Genomic DNA, 19680 nt, shown 5'->3' with positions numbered 1-19680 from the left:
GTGAGCTAGCTCACACCAACTCAGCTTAGAGGGAACACTGGGCGAGGGTGTGGATGGGGCGGGCTGATCGTGGGGAGAAAAGGTGGGTGTAACAGTATGGGGGGGGGAGGATAAATGTTGGCCGAGGAGGAGGAGGTCATTGGCAGGCTGGCCAAAGCAGTTGTTGGGCTTCGCCTTGGTGGGTCTTCTTCCCCCTCCTGTCCTTGTTGAGTCTTCGTTTCCCCATCGTCAGTTACTCATCCTCAGATAAAAGGCTGAGCAGGCTCCTGTTAGCCGGCCTTGGCTACTGCTGGCAGACAGACCGGTCCCGTTAATGCTGCTGATGTTTTGATTCCTAGCGGGTTTCGGAGAGCGCCACTCTCCTAGAAGAGGAGATGCTAGTGAGGAAGGAGCCGTTTTTGGTCTATATGGCAGGCTTGTGCTTCATTTGTCTCTTTTCCTGGCAGAATAAAATAAGTCCAGTGACAGGGGGCTCCAGAACATCTATGCTGCTGATGTTTTGATTCCTAGCGGGTGGCGGAGAGCGCCACTGTCCTAGGAGATGCTGGTGAGGAAGGAGCGGTTTGGTTTATATGGTGGGCTTGTGCTTCATTCGTCTCTTTTCCTGGCAGAATAAAATAAGAGTCTAGAGACAGGGGACTGGAGAAAGTGGTGTATAAGTTTTCTGAGTAAATAAATGGTAAAGGAAAATGAGCCTTGTATTTAAATTGCCGCTGGGTTAACCCATCTGGAGTTATCTCTGTGCCTGCCTCTCTTTGCACATTTAATTTCCAGTCTTGAGACCTGGTTATACCCAGGGATGAATGATCCCTGTCCCTCATTATATTTTTAGTTGCTGCGTGGACAGATTTCTTCTCGATTGTGTTTTGTATTCTGGTGAAATGAGGAAGGAAGAGTGGAGAGGGGGGCTGCTTTCTCTTTTCTTGTTTGTTTAAAAAGGCAGGGTCATCAGCCTGCTGTCTCCTCTTTCATTTTTTTTAAAGCTTTACAAGATTTCAAAAATGTGAACACATCCCACCCCCCAAGAGCATAAAACTTCTTCTCTAAGTTACTTGAGAAAGATAGCTGTGCTTCCAGGTGTCAGATTACCTGGCAAAGGTGTAACTCCTTCACATTGCCTTAATTTTATATGACATTTCATGTAAGCTGGCATACTTGTTTTTTGGACTGTTGAAACATGTAAAGTTCTTGTCTGCTGAGTACCTAGTTGGATACATCTGGGACCAACCCTCATTGATTTATTGGATGAAAGTACAAAAATAGTTTGGGCAGAGAACTTCTAAAAACAATTTTTCAACTTTCACACATTGTGCTTGCAATCCATGTGTAATAGTGATATTACATTTAAAATAAACATTAAATGGAATAAATATGCAATTGTATGCTATGATATTCACAAAGTGGGTGAAACATCAAAGCATGTTCAGTGTCTTCTAATTCTGCTCCCCATCTGTATTTAAAATATGGTGAAAATGTTTGAATTTAGCTTTGATTCCATAAATCTCATTTGGAAGCCGAATCTTATTCTAATAACTGCCAAAGCTAGGCTGCAGGATGACTAAAGATATTAGAGGCATAGGACTTAAAGGCATCTGGAATAATAAATCCTATGTTCATTACCAGTGAATTTAAAGGCAATCCATTAGGCAAAGTCATAGTGTGCAGTAAGCCAGCACAACTGTTTTATGGCAAACATATTGCTTAACAGGAAACTGTTCTGAAATGACTTCAGATTTGAAGAAGCCAGGAACTGAACTGTATCTTATTAATGTAGACCAGTTTAGAAAAACCTGAGAAGCCGCAGTTGAAATGGTTCGTTTTTCAGAGCCAACAGATTCAATAATGCTTGTGTTTCGTGGAAACATGAAAATAGAACTTATCAGTAGAATCTTCTGTGGTATTGTTTAAAATACATATTTTCTAATACTCCTAATATAAAGGATGAAAAACTTCCAGTAGTTGTGAAATATTAACATACTGTACACTGTTCACACTTGCTTTTTGTTAGGGCAGAATGAGAAGCAGACCTATTTTATAAGGAAGAGGTTAAAACACAAATCTAGGTCACTGGCATAAGGCTACTGGTACTTGCAGCTTCAAAGGAAGCGTCTAAATATTTAACAAGAGCATAGAACAATATCTGATGGACATTAAAAAAAGATGAAGTGGGTTATAATATGAAAATGGGGTAATGCGGTATATGCTTTTCAAAATAAGGTAGCCATTGCTGCTAGCTTTTTGTCTCAGGAGCTTTCCTTAAGGGTCTGACAAAATCCTCACCTGTCTCTCTTCTTTTGTTCTTTATGTATTAATTTCTCTTGCTTAGTTGGGTGCCCTTGGGGTGTTTCATTGTCTCCTCTAATGCAATCTCTGGCTTTCTACTGCAGGCCAAATTCCCTTTGGACATGAGGATTAGTGCAGCTACTGTTCAGTCTCTGCCTCTGAGGCACGGTTAGCTTGGATTCCATTTTCAGTGTTTCTGGTGGGTAGCTGTGTTGGTCTACAGTAAAATAGCCAGGTTTGAGTTCAGTAGCACTTTAGAGACTGACCAGGTTTTCCAGGGTATAGGCTTTTGAGAGTCAAGAATCAAGGGGACTGACGAAGCGAGCTTTGACTCTCGAAAGCTTATACCCTGGAAAATCATGTTCGTCTTGAAGGTGCTACTGGATTTGAATCTTGTTTTCACTGTGAACTCTGTTATAACTGTATTTTTATGATATTGCAGCTCCTGTATATCTTACAACCATTTGAACATTAAAAATGTCCTCTTCAGTGTGCAGCAATATGAATCAGAGCTCTCTAAAACAGCTCGTAAGTTTCATATACTGGGGAGGGGGAATCCTGAAATTCTCTTAAAGCAGGAACCAAGCTCCAGTTTTTACAACTGTAATGAAATGTGTGGCATCCCCACAGTTGTAATTTATTGAGGGATGTGAGGAGGAAAGAACTGAGTTTTGGCTGTTGTACACAGCACCATAAGAAATGCAGTTCCCAGAGGAAGTTTGCCCTTATTACCAGACTGCTTTTTCTATATTGTGTTGCTAATGTGCATGCATAATTCAGTGGTTTTCAGATTGTTGGCTCGAAGGTGGGGTTTTTTTCCAGATCACAAATGAGAAAAGAAGGAATTCTTCTGGAAAATTTCCCTAAACAGCATTGTGACACTGAAAGGGGGTTTTTTTGCGACATAATTTCTCTCTATATATATTCTTGACTTGTGTTGGAGTGATGCTATTTTCTTTTTCTTTTTTTTGGCTGCTGGGGAAAATAACCTCTTATCGGGAATCACTTACTGCTCGCCATCCTTTTAAATCAATCTTGAAACTGAAACACAGCTGAAGCTTACATAGTTGCTAGATGGAAAGCTCCTGGTCCAAATGGTTTTTCAGCTAAGAAACCCATGGCAAGCAGCTACTGTCTTGTCCTTAGTCCCCATCTGTTATGTGTTGATGATAATGACCTACCTTATAGGGCCTGTTTTAAAGATTAGTGAGAACGTATGTGAAGCCCCTTGAACATTCAGTAATGTGCTCTGTGAATACTAAGAAGTGCAACAAAACTTTAAAAAACTTATTCAGTTTCTTAGGCAAAACAAAAATGTTCTGTATATTAGAAAGATCCAATGGTAAAGATGTGTTATGGAGTAATACCCCACAATACATTGTGTAAGATCCAGATTTCTTTAGTCCTAGTCCTGTTGCATTGCTTATTAGATGTCTCACCTTACAAAGAAATAAATTAATTAAAGAGAAAATTAGCAATTAGGTGACAAATTGAATGCTACATGAAGGTTTTGCCTTAAGCAGTCATACTCCTTACCAACAGAATTTGGACCAATCCATATTGTTTATTGGATCTATGTGGTGTCAAAGTCTGTACCAAAAATAAGTTTCCCTTTTTATTTCCAGTGGCATGCACTATTATATATTACACTGAATATTTTTGAAAAAAGATCATTTATAAACTTAATAAAAAATCTTCACTTGCATTTTATAATTTGTGTACAAATACAGATGGAATTAGATCAAACCAGACTTTCTGACCAGACGTTATGCACAGGGTGTAGAGAGCTGAGAAAGAGAACTTTTTCTCCCTCTCCCAAAATACTAGAACTTGATGCAGCCAATGAATCTAATGGGTGGATGGACAAAAGGGAATACTTTCTTTCACAGCATGTGATTAAAATGTGGGATTTGCTGCCAGAAGATGTAGTGATGGCCACAAGCATTAGACAACTTTAAAAGGGAATTAGATTGATTCATGGAGGATAAGGTCTGTCAGTGGGTACTAGCCATGATGACTATAGGGAACCTCCACATTCAGAGGCCATCAACCTCTGAATCCCAGAGCCAGGAGGCAACGTCAGAAGAAGGCCTCAGCCCCTGTGCCCTGTTGTTGGCCCTCCAGAGGAACTGGTTGGCCACTGTGTGAGACAGGATGCTGGACTAGATGGACCACTGCTCTGATCCAGCAGAGCTCTTATGTTCTTACTTTCAGCTGGTGAAAAAAGTAAGTATATGGAGGTCCCCTTTTTACCTTGCCTAGTGTTCAGCAATAAGGAGGGGATTTAGGTGAGATTGAGTGGAAAAGTTGGCTGGATCCAATTTATGGTTTGTTCCAAATGGTTAAACAAAATGTGCCTTCAGATAAGAAGCCAGGAAGTACAGTTGGGAAATTTAAGGCTTTCTGGTTACAGACCAACTGTGGGTTGTTGTGATACCTGAACTGCATTTCTCTTGCCTGCAAACAAGGATTCTAAGCTATAATTGCACTGTTGTTTATGGTTCTGGTTTGTAGTCAACAGAACAAATCCCAGTTTGTTGTTTTGCTGTGGTTCTGGCATTAAAACAAACCACGGCTTGTTTGGAACCAAGACATCTTCAGTTTCCTAGTTGTATGCTAGGAGGAGAGAGAGCAAGTGAGCCAGAGAACTTTTTGGCTCATTCTTCTCACTAACAAAATGTAGTTTGGTCTTGATGCATGGATTCAGCCACTGTGTCATTTGAAATCTGTTAAATAAAAACATCAGAACGTCTAAAGGGGATTTTTAAAACAGCAGGTGGTGTAAAATCAGCTCATGTTGGGAGGGCATAAAAGCAGTTCGGCAACTATACAACGCTGACTCAAAAATTTATTGTACTTGGATATAACATTGTTCAACGGTGACTAAAATCTTGGAGTAGTTTTAATGTCATGCTACATACATATGGGTAATCTGCAATTTGTGCAGAAAGGGAAGGACACAGACTGGGAATATGGAGGACCAGGCATGGTTCTCACCAGATTCTGCACCTAGAGGATCAACATTTTCTGACTACTCACATTTGCAGTTTTGCACTGGATTTTTTTTTTGCTTCTGTAGAGAATAAACAATGAAATCAGTTAAATGTGCACAGATCTGCACATCCATGTTCTTTCAGTCTCTCTCTGCATTCTTCATTCTGACTTCATAGAACTACGAAAAAAAGTTAAACGGCATTTGCTCCTGGTAGCAGGAGCAAAGGAAATGAGCAAGTGATAGGCAGTGGGAATATATGGATAAGGAAACCAGCTGGGAATAATGAGTGAAGATTTTCCTGCAAAAACATCAGTTGCGCATCAGGTACATGTTGATATGGAGAAAATATATCCCAGCAACATTAAGGGTTAGGATCTTGATTTTTTTTTTTAAAGAGACTATACGCTGGTTCTCAGACTGCCATCTCTTAGGATGCTGCTCTTGTTATTGTCTATGATTGCCTCCCCCTGAAAATCCTCGCCTGCTTTTGCCTAGTCTCAGTGAATGATGCAAAAAGAAAAGAAAAAGAAGAGAGAGAAAATAAGGGCATTAAATAAGCTGATGGGGTAAAGCATCCTATATAGAGCACACTTGAGACTTAAAAGTACTAAAGTGTCTTATAGGGTCATGCCATTGAAGTAACACTTTCAAGTAGAGTGGATTATAAAAAGGTCCAGAGTCTATGGCGGTGGAAAGTGCTGTCAAGTCACAGCTCAATAACCAGCTAGTTATTCAATGTTACTTCCCTATAAGGCTTTCTTCCCAATAGAATAATGCATCTCTTCATATTTGTTCATGTCAATGGATCAAGAAAAAAAGGTCTCAATGTCTTCCCTTTTTAAGAACATAAGAACATAAGAGACGCCAATGTTGGATCAGGCCAAAGGCCCATCCAGTCCAACACTCTGTGTCACACAGTGGCCAGAAATACCAGTGCCATCAGGAGGTCCAGCAGTGGGGCCAGGACATTAGAAGCCCTCCCACTGTTGACCCCCCCCCCAAGCACCAAGAAGACAGAGCATCACTTGCCCCAGAGCCCCTAGCTATACCTTGTGGCTAATAGCCACTGATGGACCTCTGCTCCATATGCTTATCTAATTCCCTTTTGAAGCCGTCCATGCTTGTAGCACCCACCACTTCCTGTGGCAGTGAATTCCATGTGTTAATCACTCTTTGGGTGAAGAAGTACTTCCTTTTATCCGTTCTAACCCGACCGCTCTGCAGTTTCATGGAGTGCCCACGAGTTCTTGTATTGTGAGAAAGGGAGAAAAGTACCTCTTTCTTTACCTGCTCTTTCCCATGCATAATCTTATAAACCTCGATCATGTCACCCCTCAGTCGTCTTTTCTCCAAGCTAAAGAGCCCTAAGCGCTTTAACCTTTCCTCATAGGGAAAGTGTTCCAACCCTTTTATCATTCGAGTTGCCCTTTTCTGCACTTTTTCCAAAGCTATAATATCCTTTTTAAGGTGTGGTGCCCAGAACTGCACACAGTATTCCAAATGAGGTCTCACCATTGATTTATATAGGGGCATTATTATATTGGCTGATCTGTTTTCAATACCCTTCCTAATAATCCCCAGCATAGCATTGGCCTTCTTTATTGCAGTCACACACTGTCTCGACATTTTCAGTGAGTTATCCACTACAACTCCAAGATCTCTCTCTTGCTCAGTCTCTGCCAGTTCAGACCCCATCAATGTGTATTTATATTTAGGATTTTTGGCTCCAATGTGCATCACCTTGCACTTGGCCACATTGAACCCCATTTGCCATGTTGACGCCCACTCGCCCATCCTTGACAGATCCCCTTGGAGTGCCTCACAATCCTCACTGGTTTTCACCACCTTGAACAACTTTGTATCATCCGCAAATTTAGCCACTTCACTGCTTACTCCCATCTCCAAATCATTAATGAACAAGTTAAAAAGCAGTGGACCAAGTACTGATCCCTGCGGTACCCCACTGCTTACCACCCTCCACTGAGAAAATTGCCCATTTATACTCACTCTCTGTTTTCTATGAATTAGCCAGTTTTTGATCCATAAAAGGACTTGTCCTTCTATCCCATGATTTTTGAGCTTACTTAGGAGCCTTTGATGAGGAACTTTATCAAAAGCTTTCTGGAAGTCAAGGTAAACAATATCTATTGGATCCCCCTTGTCCACATGTTTGTTCACCCCCTCAAAGAACACTAATAGGTTAGTGAGACAAGATCTTCCCTTACAGAACCCATGTTGAGTCTGCCTCAATAGGTTTTGTTCATCTATGTGCCTACTAATTCTTTCCTTAATAATGGTTTCCACCAATTTACCCGGTATCGACGTCAGACTGACTGGCCTGTAATTTCCCGGATCTCCTCTGGAACCCTTTTTAAAGATGGGAGTGACATTAGCTACCTTCCAATCCTCAGGAATGGAGGCAGATTTTAAGGAAAGATTACATATCTTTGTCAGGAGATCTACAAGTTCACATTTGAGTTCTTTCAGAACTCTCGGATGTCCAGAGTCTGTGGCGGTGGAAAGTGCTGTCAAGTCACAGCTGATTTATGACAACCCTGTAGGGTTTTCAAGGCAAGAGGCAAACAGAGGTGGTTTGCCATTGCCTGTCTCTGTGTAGCAACTCTGGACTTCTGTGGTGGTCTCCCATCCAAGTACTAACCAAGGACCATCCCTACTTAGCTTATGAGATCTGACAAGGTTGGGCTAGCCTGGGCCATCCAGGTACAGTTGTCTTTTCTAGACTTGTGTTACTGGCCTGTCACAGGGGTTCCTCTGAGATCTGTTCGATAGAAAGATAGTTTTTCATGATATCGTACAGCTTTGCAGAGGCAGAACCTTTGCACTTGAAAGTACTTATTTGTGTGCTGCCAGTATCTGTACCCAACTTCTGCATGCGGATTGATACACAGATGTATAATACATGGAAGTACTGTCAATTTTAAGGCATATTATTAAATACCTGGAGCTTTTCATTATACTGTGTATGCCTTGATCTGCATGCGTATGGAGGCTTTTGGTTGCTCAACTGCTGCAATTCCCACCCACAGAGCAAGGCTCATCTCGTCCCACTGAGCATGCCTGTCGTGTGCATCTTTTAATGTGGATGGAGATGTACATGTCCATCTGGGACTGCTAGCTGTTTTGTGTAACAAGAGCTGGATTGTACCATAGGGTTCATGTCAGCTGACTGGCAGCGAAAAGTGTCCTCAAGTTGCAGCTGACTTAGAGCAACTCTCTAGGGTTTTCAAAGCAAGAGACATTCAGAGGTAGTTTGCCATTGCCCGCCTCTGTGTCGCAACTGCTGGACATCCTCTGTGATTTCCCAAATCGTAACCAGGGCCGATCCTGGTTAGCTTCTGAGATATGACAAGATGGGGCTAGCATGGGCCGTCCAGGTCAGGATATCAGCCAGCCACCCAAAGAATAGATTCAGGTGGGTGGCCATGTTGGTCTGAAGCAAAAGAACAAAGTTTGAGTCCAGTGGCACCTTATGACCAACAAAGTTTGCCCTGACCTGGATAGCCCAAGCAAGCCCAGTCTCATCTGATCTTGGAAGCTAACCAGGGCAGACCCTGGCAAGTATTTGGATGGGAGACCTCCAAAGAATACCAGGGCGACGAGGCAGAGGCAGGCAATCAAGCCACTTCTCCGAAGGACCTCCATGCCCCAGTAGGAGTCGCCAGAGGTTGACATGACTTCCAGGCGTGGGCGCATGCACACACACAAAAGAAAGAAAGACCAACAAAGTTTACTTCTGGGTATCAGCTTGTTGTTGTTGTTGTTCAGTCGCACAATTGAGTCCAACTCCACGCAACCCCATGGACCACATCACGCCAGGCCCTCCTCTCTTCTGCTGTCCTTTGGAGTTTGCTCAATTTTATGTTAGTTGCATTGGTAACACTGTCTAACCATCTCATCCTTTGCCATCCCCTTCTTCTGTTACCTTCAATCTTTTCCAGCATCAGGGTCTTCTCCAGTGAGTGCTCCCTTCTCATTTGGTGGCCAAAATATTTGAACTTCAGCTTATACCCAGAATTAAACTTTGTTGGTCTTAAAGGTGCTACTGGACTCAAACATTGTCTACACAAAGAATATTTATGCTTATATATGTTAATCCTCTGTGTAATAAAAATGGCAGCAATATTAACAATCTTGTATGGCACAACGTGCATAATATTACTAACATATACTCTTGAATAGACTTTGTTCTCAACAGGATAAAGATTTTAAAACAAGTATTCACTGTCTTAAAATTAAAACTAAACATCAAGCTAGGTAACTTTTCAGGTTCTTGGAAACCTATATTTGTGAAAGTGGGTTAAAATGTTGAAATACTGGTTTAAATAATCTGAGCAGAACATTGGTGGACTCAGACTAGTTGCTATTTCCCTGCTCTTAGTAGAGAGATGCTACAAATAGTCACTTGACAATTAGAACACCTGTTTATTTAGAGTACATAATATGTACTTGCTGGCTCTGTCACTGCAGCACACTTGGGTATTTAGTCAAAATTTAGAAATGTCAGGTGGAGCTGTTGATGAGATTTTGCATAATGAACACAGTAAGAAACTCGTAAAACGGTATGTGCCAGACATGACTGGTGGATGTGCGAGACTTCTGTAACACCACTTAGTACATTTCTGGTATGAGACTGAAGTAGCCATCCAAGTCTTAAAGGGGAAAAAATTCCTGGTGCCAGTGGCAGATAAATGGTCCTTTGAAAGTGGGGCATAGCTTTCGCAACATAGCATTTCACAGTAATCTGCTTTTGCTGTGCCTTTTTGAAACCTACTGTTATTTTTTCCCCTTTTATCGTGAGTCTTGTGTGCTGGACTCTGCCCTAAGTGAGGATTTATTTTCAGGAAATAGTTTTTGGCAGATAAGGGAAGTGTGGTAAGTCTCACTTCTCCTCCTGGTTTCTCAGTCATCTTAGGCTTTTAGATCAGTGGGGGATGACCAAGTATCTTGGTATTTCTAATTAAAGAACAGATCTGAAATTCACTCCCTTCTCTTACTTTTCCAGCTGGAGAACCAGATTCTTTCTTGGGTAGTTCTAGGCAGAATGAGCCACTGTAAATATGTTGTGACGTTCCACAGGCAATGACCCCTTTCCTGACCTCTATATACCACAGGAGACCAGCCCATGGGTTGGGATCCTAAGGTGGGTTGCATAGCCCCACCCACTTGGTTGCAGGCATCTCTAGAGCTGCTACTTTTTGTCACCTTTTGGAAGGACCTGCTTATATAGAGTTCAGTAGAGCAAGGGAGCTACACCTTTACATTTCTTGACGCAGATGTTAAGAGTGATGGGGTCAGTATGGAGAAGATACTAAAGCGTGGAGAAGAGTTGTCCACAGTCCATGACCCAAGGTGTGTTCCTCATTATGGTATACCTCCTAAGAGTTAGATCCACCTGGCTTTTTCACTCAGACTCACCTGATCCCACTCCTTACTAAGTGTCTCTCTCCCCCTCCCCATTGTACATGGTTTTTTCCCCTCTCCAGGTAGATCTCATGATCTTCAGCGTACCTTTTTGATGGTCAACAGGGACACCTCCTCCCCCTTTCACCAGCAGAAAAGCTGGCTGGATCCAGCCCTTGGGCCTGTTGCCCACAGTCTTTGCTTTGGCACAGATGAGGTCCCCCTTTGTCACAAATGGCTGTGTCCCAGGCTGCAAGGAGCTCATTGTGTCCCAGGCTGCAAAGGCTCGAGATCATTGATCTACGTCAGTAGTAGAGATGCAGAACTTGTCTTATCTGTGGGTTGGGAATGCACAGCACAGAGTTACATCCAGTGTTATCTGGATTAGAGTGAAATGTGAAGGATTTGGTACTTGCTTATTGTTAGTGATGTCTATCAGGAGGAACAAGACCATCTTATACTACCCCTTCTATCTAGATTTAGCCCTTTGCAGTCTTATCTTGATTTTAGGCCAGAAGTCCTTCATAAATTCCGCCTAGAAGACGTTCAGAGCTCAGTAACTTACATTGTGGCAAAATTTTGTTGCTTAGCTATTAGGAAATGTAAATTTATTTTAGCTGAAAAAATTGTATGATTCCCTTATTAATATTATTTTATTTTACTAATTGTATTAATTTGCTCTTGTTAATGTTTTTATACTATTCCTAGGTTATTACTGTTTTAATCTTTCTTATATCAGAATTGTACTGTTTTACAGGCTCTTGCTGTAATAAATTAGATCAGATCAGATACGTTACTGTTAGTGATGTTACGATGAGTTACACACTGGGTATTTTTATAGCTCCCCTGCAAATCCTTTATTTGCCAGGTCTTTCCCACACCCAGTTCCAAAGTTGCTTCCAAGTAATGTGTTAAACTATTTTTTAATTTCAAATACTTAGCCTTTTGGCTAATGCAAGACTCAAATGTAACTAACAAAGAATACAATTTTAAGACAGCTGTTCATATTAAAACATTTATATTCTGCTTTTCTCCCAATCAGTGAGACTCAAGGTGCTTACATTATTAAAAAGAGTTGAAATCTCAGCTCACAGAAATGCAATATGAAGAAAAAGAAGAAAGCAAGCCATCGTAACTGACCTCCACTCCCAGACACCAAAGGCACATTGGAAAAAGCTCAGGCTTGAAAATGCTTCTGAAATCTTTGCAAGGTTGGAGCCTTCTTGACTTCCTTGGGAAGACTGCTCCATCCAACAGAAGCACCCACCAAAAGCCCAAGAAGAAATAGTTCTCACTGACCTGAGTGGAGGAATTTTTGGTGGTGTTGGTTTTTGTACCTCGCTTTTCTCCACCTTAAAGGAGTCTCAAAGCAGCTTACAATCGCCTTCCCTTCCTCTCCCCATAACAGGAACCTTGTGAGTTGGTGGGGCTGAGAGAGTTCTGAGAGAACTGTGATTGGCCCAAGATCACCCAGCAGGCTTCATGGGGAGGAGGAGTGGGGAATCAGACCCAGTTCTTCAGGTTAGAGTCTGTCTCTCTTAACTGGTATACCATGCTGGCTCTCTAATTCGAAACTGATAACCCGAGTTTGGAACTACTTGCGTATGCGTGGAGGCAGCCCTGCAAATATGAGGGTCCCACGTTGTGAATGGCCTTGAATTAAACATGTTTCAGATTGGAAGCCAGTCCAGTGGCCTTAAACTTGGGGTAATGTTCAAAATGCTCCACCCTGTCAACAGTGTAGCTGTCACGTCCTGCACCAGTTGTAGATTCAGTTTTGTCTTCATGATGATAGCCTGGTCTCAGAGGCACCACACACATAACTAGCTTGTCTGTGTCTTAAGAAACAGACAATTTCCTTGCCATATTAAGTTGAAAAAAGGGCTGTTTTTGCCACCAGGCTTGTCTGCTCTTCTGGCAGAAGAGCTGGCTCTGACAGAATTCCCATGCCCTTGACTGAATCTGGGAATTTATTTATTTCATTTAAATTGTTCGTACCCGTGGAGAAGGGGAGGGAGGGAACAAGAGGAAAGGGCTATAATAGAAATGAAGGAATGTTATAATATTGGACATGTTGTTATGACCCAACAATAAAATGTTTTTAAAAAATAATAATAAATTGTTGGTACCCTGCTTTTCTTCCCAGTGGAGACCCAAAGCAGCTTATACAGTGCTGTTCTGTCCTCCATTTTATCCTCAGAACAACCCCATGAGGTAGTTAGGCAGAGAGAGTGTGACTGGCCCAAGGTCACCCAGCGAACTTCCGTGGGAATTTGAACCCAGGTCCCCCAGTTACTAGTCTGACATTCTTTTCTTGGTAATTTTTTGCATTTGTGTGTGTGTTTGTGTGTACGTGTGTGTGCCTGTGCCTGGAAGTCTTGTGACCTCTGGCAACTCCTATTGGGGCATGGAGGACATTCAGAGAAGTGGCTTGATAGCCTGCCTCTGCCTCCTGGCCCTGGTATTCTCTGGAGATCTCTCATCCAAGTACTTGCCAGGGTCGGCCCTGCTTAGCTTCCAAGATCTGACAAGACTGGGCTTGTCTGGGCTATCCAGGTCAGGGCACCAGTGTGACATTCTTAACCAGTACACCACACCATCCAGGATCTGTAACACAAATTGCTCCAGACTCCCAGCCTTCCCAACTAACATCAGCTGTCTCAGCATGTTTTTCTTCAGCCTATTGACAGCAGCTTTCCGATGCTGTTCTAAAATGAAGACAGTTGCTTCTGGAGCCATGTATAGCTGGGTGGTCATCAGCATATTTACAACACCCCACTCTGAATCTTTGGACAGTCTTGGTCAGTAGACTTACACAGGTGTTAAATGTCCACCAGTGGCAATAATGAGCCCTGTGGAATTCTTCAGGAGACCTCCAATGCAGCAGAGGCGGCATTATCAATAACCATGTCATGCGTATGGTGAGATAAGAAAAGGCTGAAATTATTTTAGAGCCACACCTCTAACACTATTGCTGTACTCTAGGCATCTTGAAAGCATGGCATGGTTTATAGCACGGGTCCCCAGCACGGTGCCCATGGGCGTCATGTTGCCTGCTAAGAGTTTTTAGAAAGTGGGCAGGTCCAGGTGGGGTTTTGCTTGGCCATTGGAGATCTGATTGACTGTGCAGGTTTTTTTTTTAAAAAAAAAATTACTTCAGCAGCAGCTGCCACCATAGCACAAGTACTTTTACTGCGTGACTCAAGGTCATCTGTATGTGTATGCAAGAAAATATCTTTAACTAATATGTTCATTTTAAAAAGCATCCTGTTAAGCTGAGTTTCTGTCTGGAATGTTGAATAATTAGTATTAGAGTTATGCATAACCTCACTCCCTGACATTTCCGTGGCTGGCTCTGCCTTCTGTGGGGACCTCTGGTCTGTAATATTGACAGTGGCTGATAAATCCAGCGGGATTAACAAAGAAGCATTGTCTCTGTCCATCTGAATATCGAAATCATCCACCAGAGCCATCTCTGTACCATGGGCAGGACTGAAGCCAGACTGAAAAGGGTCAAGGGCAGATGAGACATCCAGAAACTCCTGGAGTTGTTCTGCCACCACATGTTCAATTAATTTATAAGTTTCCGGTATTTACTTTGTCTGTTGCCGAATTCTTAGCCTATGTTTGGAAGCTTAGGGTAGAATTGCTATATTCTCAACTGAGTTTATTATTTCTGAGAAGTTTAAAAAAACGATTCCTTGGTGGTGCATCTTGGTGTAATTTGTTATAATCTATTATTTTGTTCTATTTATTTTCTATTTGTTTTATTGTCCTCTTTGCTGCTGTGTTATGCCAATAAAGGTCTATGTATGTATGAATTAATTTCTTCCTAAAGGCTGATCTGAAACTGGCCTGGATCCCTTTAGCCAATGAAAGTTTCTTAATGACTGGACAAATTAAACCAATAAAATGCAACAGACGTAAGCTAAAATGGATTATAGAAACAACAGTAAGCCGTTTAACGCATGTTAATCTTACATCTGCAAGATGGACCAACAAAAAGAAATACAGTCAAGTGTTTATGCAAGGAGCCAGAAATACTATTCTGAACAGGACAGTTTCCTATCTGGACAGTGATGTGACAAGAGAGCATAGAATTCATATAGTTGGAAGGGATATCTGGGGTCATCTAGTCCAACCCCCTGCACAGTGCAGGGAATTCACAAATACCTCTCTCCACACCCCCAGTGCCCTGCTCCATGCCCAGAAGATGACAAAAAACTCCTACAGGATCTCTGGACAAACTGGCCTGGAGAAAAATTGCTTCCTGACTCCAAAGTGATGATCAGCATTTCCCTGGGCATATAAGAAAGAGCCTCGAGAACTAAGCACTGATGCAACCCTTCCTGCCCTCCTTCTCAGGATCTGCCTGAGTTCACAGAATCAGCATTGCTGTCAGATGGCCATCTAGCCTCTGCTTAAAAATCTCCAAAGAAGGAGAGCCCACCACCTCCCGAGGAAGCCTGTTCCACTGAGGAACTGCTGTAACTGTCAGGAAGTTCTTCCTAATGCTTAACCGAAGACTCTTGATTTAATTTCAGCATTTTGGTTCTGGTCCAACCTTCTGGGGCAATGGAAAACAACTCCTTGCTTGATGGTTTTCTTTGGGAGGCAGACCCATGATCTTTTGCCGGTGTTCTCAGTAATACTCCCTGTTCAACCGTGTTTCTGACAAAAATTGTGAGAAAACAAGCTAAACGAGATTGAAATTCAGCAGCCAAGCCGGCTGTACAGGATACTGATTGTGCAGGAAGCTAGTTTTGTCACATGGAAGCCGTTTAGAAGTCCTGCTGCTAGACCACTCGGCAACTTTAAGCCTTAGTTTGATGTATTATGGAATGATAATAACGTTCTGGAGGAAAACTGTATGGCTAGGCTTACTGGTGGTGAATTATAAAGGCACGGTAAAAGTATTGCTGTTATAATCAGGCTCTTGGAAATTATTGAACACTGCAAAACACCTGATTCCAAGCAGTAAGAGCTTTAATTGTTTTCTGGAATGTGTGTGGAAGAGGTCTCTCAGGAATTAAGTCCATAAACGCTGTGTCGGTAACAAGAGCCTGTTTTGTACATGCGATCTCTTCTGTGATACAATGGGTACAGTGAAAAATACCTTGATGTACCATCTAGAATGGATTCTCAGTGTCCTCTGTTCTCCAAATTCAAAAGTAAGTGTTATGATTGACCTGAGTAGGAAACTTTGCCCCCTAAAGTGACTCATGATAGACGATAGACAATTCACATCTTCAGTCTGGCTGTGTTTACCTGTTTTGTTCCTTAAAATGCTTTTTGTGTTTAGTCATATTTTTGGGCAGCTGCAATCAGTAAGCCGATACGCTGCTGGGGCAGCATGCCTAATAACTATTAAACTGGGCTTTGTCATCCTGTTTATCTGTGGTTTCCTAAATACCGTACCTTTCGGTGTTGTTAATTTTAAGCCTTAAGTTTTATTTGAAAGTGATGCTGGTCTTACTGAGAATGGTCCCAAATTTTCAGATTTGAGAGCTGAATTGATTTCTTCCCATTGCTTAAGCAAGACTCTCTCTTTAGAAGCTAAAGTCTTCTTGGCTTTTAAGAGATGAAGATAAACAAGTAACTTTGTGTGTGGCTTCATTTTTGGTAGCTGTAGTAAAATCACTTTGTAACTCAGGTAGCAAACCTTAGGCTCCCCCTTTATTTATTAGTTCGATTTATACCCCGTCCTGGTGTCTGATGGCTCGCTGTTTATGACTTTTGTCCTGAAAACAGTAATTAAGGAGGAGGAGGATGGTCCCAATTGTTGTGACAGTGATGCTTGTTCATTTGGGGCAAGCATGCTGTGAGTCAAGATCTGAAGCATGATGAAACAGTAGTGCATAAGCAACATTCCTTTCTGTCTCCTTCCCCTGCTTCCCTGACTTATTTCAGCCATGTCATGCTTAGATTGGTTAGTGGCAAAAGGAAACCTGGCTGCCAAAGAACATGGTGGCTAGGCACCATAAAAGTCAGCACCAGCCTGAGCATGGAACAGCTCAAAGAAACAGTACAAGATCAGAAAATGCGGAGACAGCTGGCCCATGGAATTGCCAAGAGTTGGACATGACTGAATGGCGAACAATGACAACCCCTGCTTCCTTGGTATAAATTGGATATAGTATATTGAGCTAGGGAACAGGCCACAGCTCAGGAAAAGTAGGCAGGATTGTGAGTCTGATTCTGTGCTATACAGCTGATGCCACACTGGCCTTCAGTTCCTCAGTGGGCATTCTGTAATTCTCTGCTGCCTCCACGATAGGCTGCTAGGCTTGTCGCCCTCTAGGTAGCACTCAGAGATCTCCCATTTTTACAGTTCATCTCCAGACGACCAAGATCAGATCCCGTTGAGAAAATGGCTGTTTTGAGGAGCGGACTGTATGGCGTTATACCATGCTGAAATCTGTCCCCTGCCCAAGCTCCACCTACAAAATCTCCAGGTATTTCCCAACCCAGAGCTGGCAACCCTGCAGGCTGCCCAACCATCTTCTGTGGAATACTAGTGAAGTAAGACTCGGGTGGGTCCAGGCCCGTAGCTATGGTGGGGCTTTTGGGGGCTCTGCCCCCTTTCTTAAAGGCACAGCCCCACAAGAATTTCTACTGTAAATGCTTTCCCCAATATTTTTAAACGTTTTTAAACACTGTGGGTAGCCATGTTGGCCAATATTTTTAAACGTTTTTAAACACTGTAGGTAGCCATGTTGGTGAATAAAACTTAGTTGTAGTGATAAGGTGATAGTATAGGCTGGAATGTACCATTTCAGGTCCATTGTTCAGTAGTACTGGCTATGAAAATATTTATTTAAAGTTACAAATTGCCAAACGATTGTGTGTACAGAGGTTTGCTGTTGCGGGAAGGAAAAGATCTGTGGTGTTTGTTTTTATTTATTCATTTATACCTGTCTTTGTCCTCAATGGTTACCCAAAGTGGCCTGCATTGGCCTTTTCCGTGTTATCCTCACAACATCCCTGTGGGGTAGGCTAGGCTGTGTGAGTGGCCCAGGGTCACCTAGCAGGCTTCCATGGTAGAGGGAGGATTCAGACTTCAGTCTCTCAGGTTCTAGTCTGACATTCTAACCATTACCCCACACTGCAGTCATTATTGAATGCAGCAGTCACGAAGGTAAAATGAAGCTTACAGCCTGCATTAATTTCGGTGAAGTCCTGTTGAAATCTGCTGGGGAACTGTTGAGGTCTGCAGCCTGGGAATTGCAAATTGATACAAAACTAGGTTGTGCTCAGTTGTTCAGTTCACCAGTATTGGTTTGTGTACAGCTTATGCTCGAACTTGCCTTGTGGCTACAGATGTCAGTCTGTGGCCTTCCAAAAATACGGTAATAAGGACTCTTGTTAGGAAGTGAAATGTACTGACACTTCCTTCAGTACACTAAAAATGGTTCTACAAATCTCCCCCCCCCCATCTAGCTTAAACAGTGGAGTAGAAATATTGACTCTGCTAATACAGCTGTGGTCTTGCGAAGGCAAAATAATCCCTGGAGCTAAAAAGTAGTTCAATCTCATTTCCATTTTCTAATATGTGCTTGATAGATGGGTGCATCATTTGCTGCCTGCCTTCTTTTGTGCCTTCCTATCCTTATTCCTAATGGGAGGATTGAATATGTCAGGCGAAGTAACAGCTCCCTTGATGTGCTGTTTCATGGTGTCTGGTCAAATGTACTCCTGATCCAAAAAAGACAAAAAAGGAGAGAAAACAATCAACGCTGTAATTCCATTCCATGTGTAGAGAAAGAACTGATCTTATGTGTATAGCATTGTCATTGAAAGCTTAACAGTTCTTTTCCCTGTAGCTATAGATTTCTGCTGGGTCAGCTCCCCATCTTGTTAAATAGAAAATGATTTTTGCTCACTAGCATCTCTGTTATTTTTCATTGGCATATCATCTGACAGTGTTTCTAGTTTATTCAATTCTGTGGCTAACATTGAGGGTCTGGGATTTCTTTTGGTTTCAGTCTCAAGTATGTCTTTTCTTGACTTAGTAGTTACTGCTTTCATGTTCTGTGACCATTTTTTGTATGCAAAACAAACCAGCAATGAAAAATACTGAGTTGAAAAACCGAAGAGTGATTGCTTTGTTGACATTCTTCGATGTGAACATACCACTGTTTATAGTCTGTGGGTAAAATTTTGTCATCCAGTTACTCTGGAGGGAAAGGGTTTTTTTCTTCAACCTTCAATGCAGTGAGACTGCTAGTTTCATAAAGGTGTTGTTCAAGCCTACAAGAGTAGTAGAAAAAAAGGAGGAAGAAGGAGAAGAGAAGAGATAGGATTTATACACTGGCCTTCACTACCCAAAGGAGCCTCAGAGCGGCTTACAAACTCCTTTCCCTTCCCCTCCCCACAACAGACATCCTGTGAGGTAGGTGGGGCGTAAAAAGCTCTGACAGAAACTGCTATTTTTCAAGAACAGCTCTGACAGAACTATGGCTTGCCCAAGGTCATCCAGCAGGTGCAAGTGGAGGAGTGGGGAATCAAACCCAGTTCTCCCAGATTAGCGTCTGCGCACTTAACCACTACACCAAACTGGCTGTCTTGTAGTAACTAATTGTTTTTGACGAGTAAACTCCTTGAAGAAACATACTCATATTGTTCTCTGGTGCTTTTCAAAGTCCCTACGAATGTAAAACGTTTCTGAACATCTGAGAACTATTGTAATTGCCAGCCATGCATTGTAATGATTAGGAAGTAGGTTTATTGGCCTTTTGATTCACGCACTTAATAATGCAGTGTCATTTCGAAAGCTCATACCTTGAATAAATAACCACAGCAGAAGGATCTTCACTGTGTGACTGAAGGGTCCGGTGGGACAGCAGCTTCGTAGCTGGTTCCGCTCCTGCAGCAGCCATTTTGTGGCAGTCGTTTTGTGGCTGTGCCCCCAATCATGTTGGGCTCAAAAAGATTGGGAACCCTGCATTATGGCATTGGAGTAAAGCTTCACACGGCTTCAG

The 19680-nt window shown here is 42.3% G+C and overlaps 1 protein-coding gene across 5 annotated transcripts in view; it reads left to right on the top strand.

Annotated features, from left to right (window-relative positions):
* The window catches only part of KLC1 (kinesin light chain 1), a 66127-nt gene that overhangs the window by 711 nt on the left and 45736 nt on the right, over positions 1–19680 (top strand). The window lies entirely within an intron of this gene.

This window comes from Gekko japonicus, unplaced genomic scaffold, assembly GCF_001447785.1.
Source record: "Gekko japonicus isolate JY-2015 unplaced genomic scaffold, Gekko_japonicus_V1.1 scaffold270, whole genome shotgun sequence".
NCBI classification, from domain to species: Eukaryota; Metazoa; Chordata; class Lepidosauria; order Squamata; family Gekkonidae; genus Gekko; species Gekko japonicus.
This window is presented reverse-complemented; position numbering and strand designations above follow the sequence as displayed.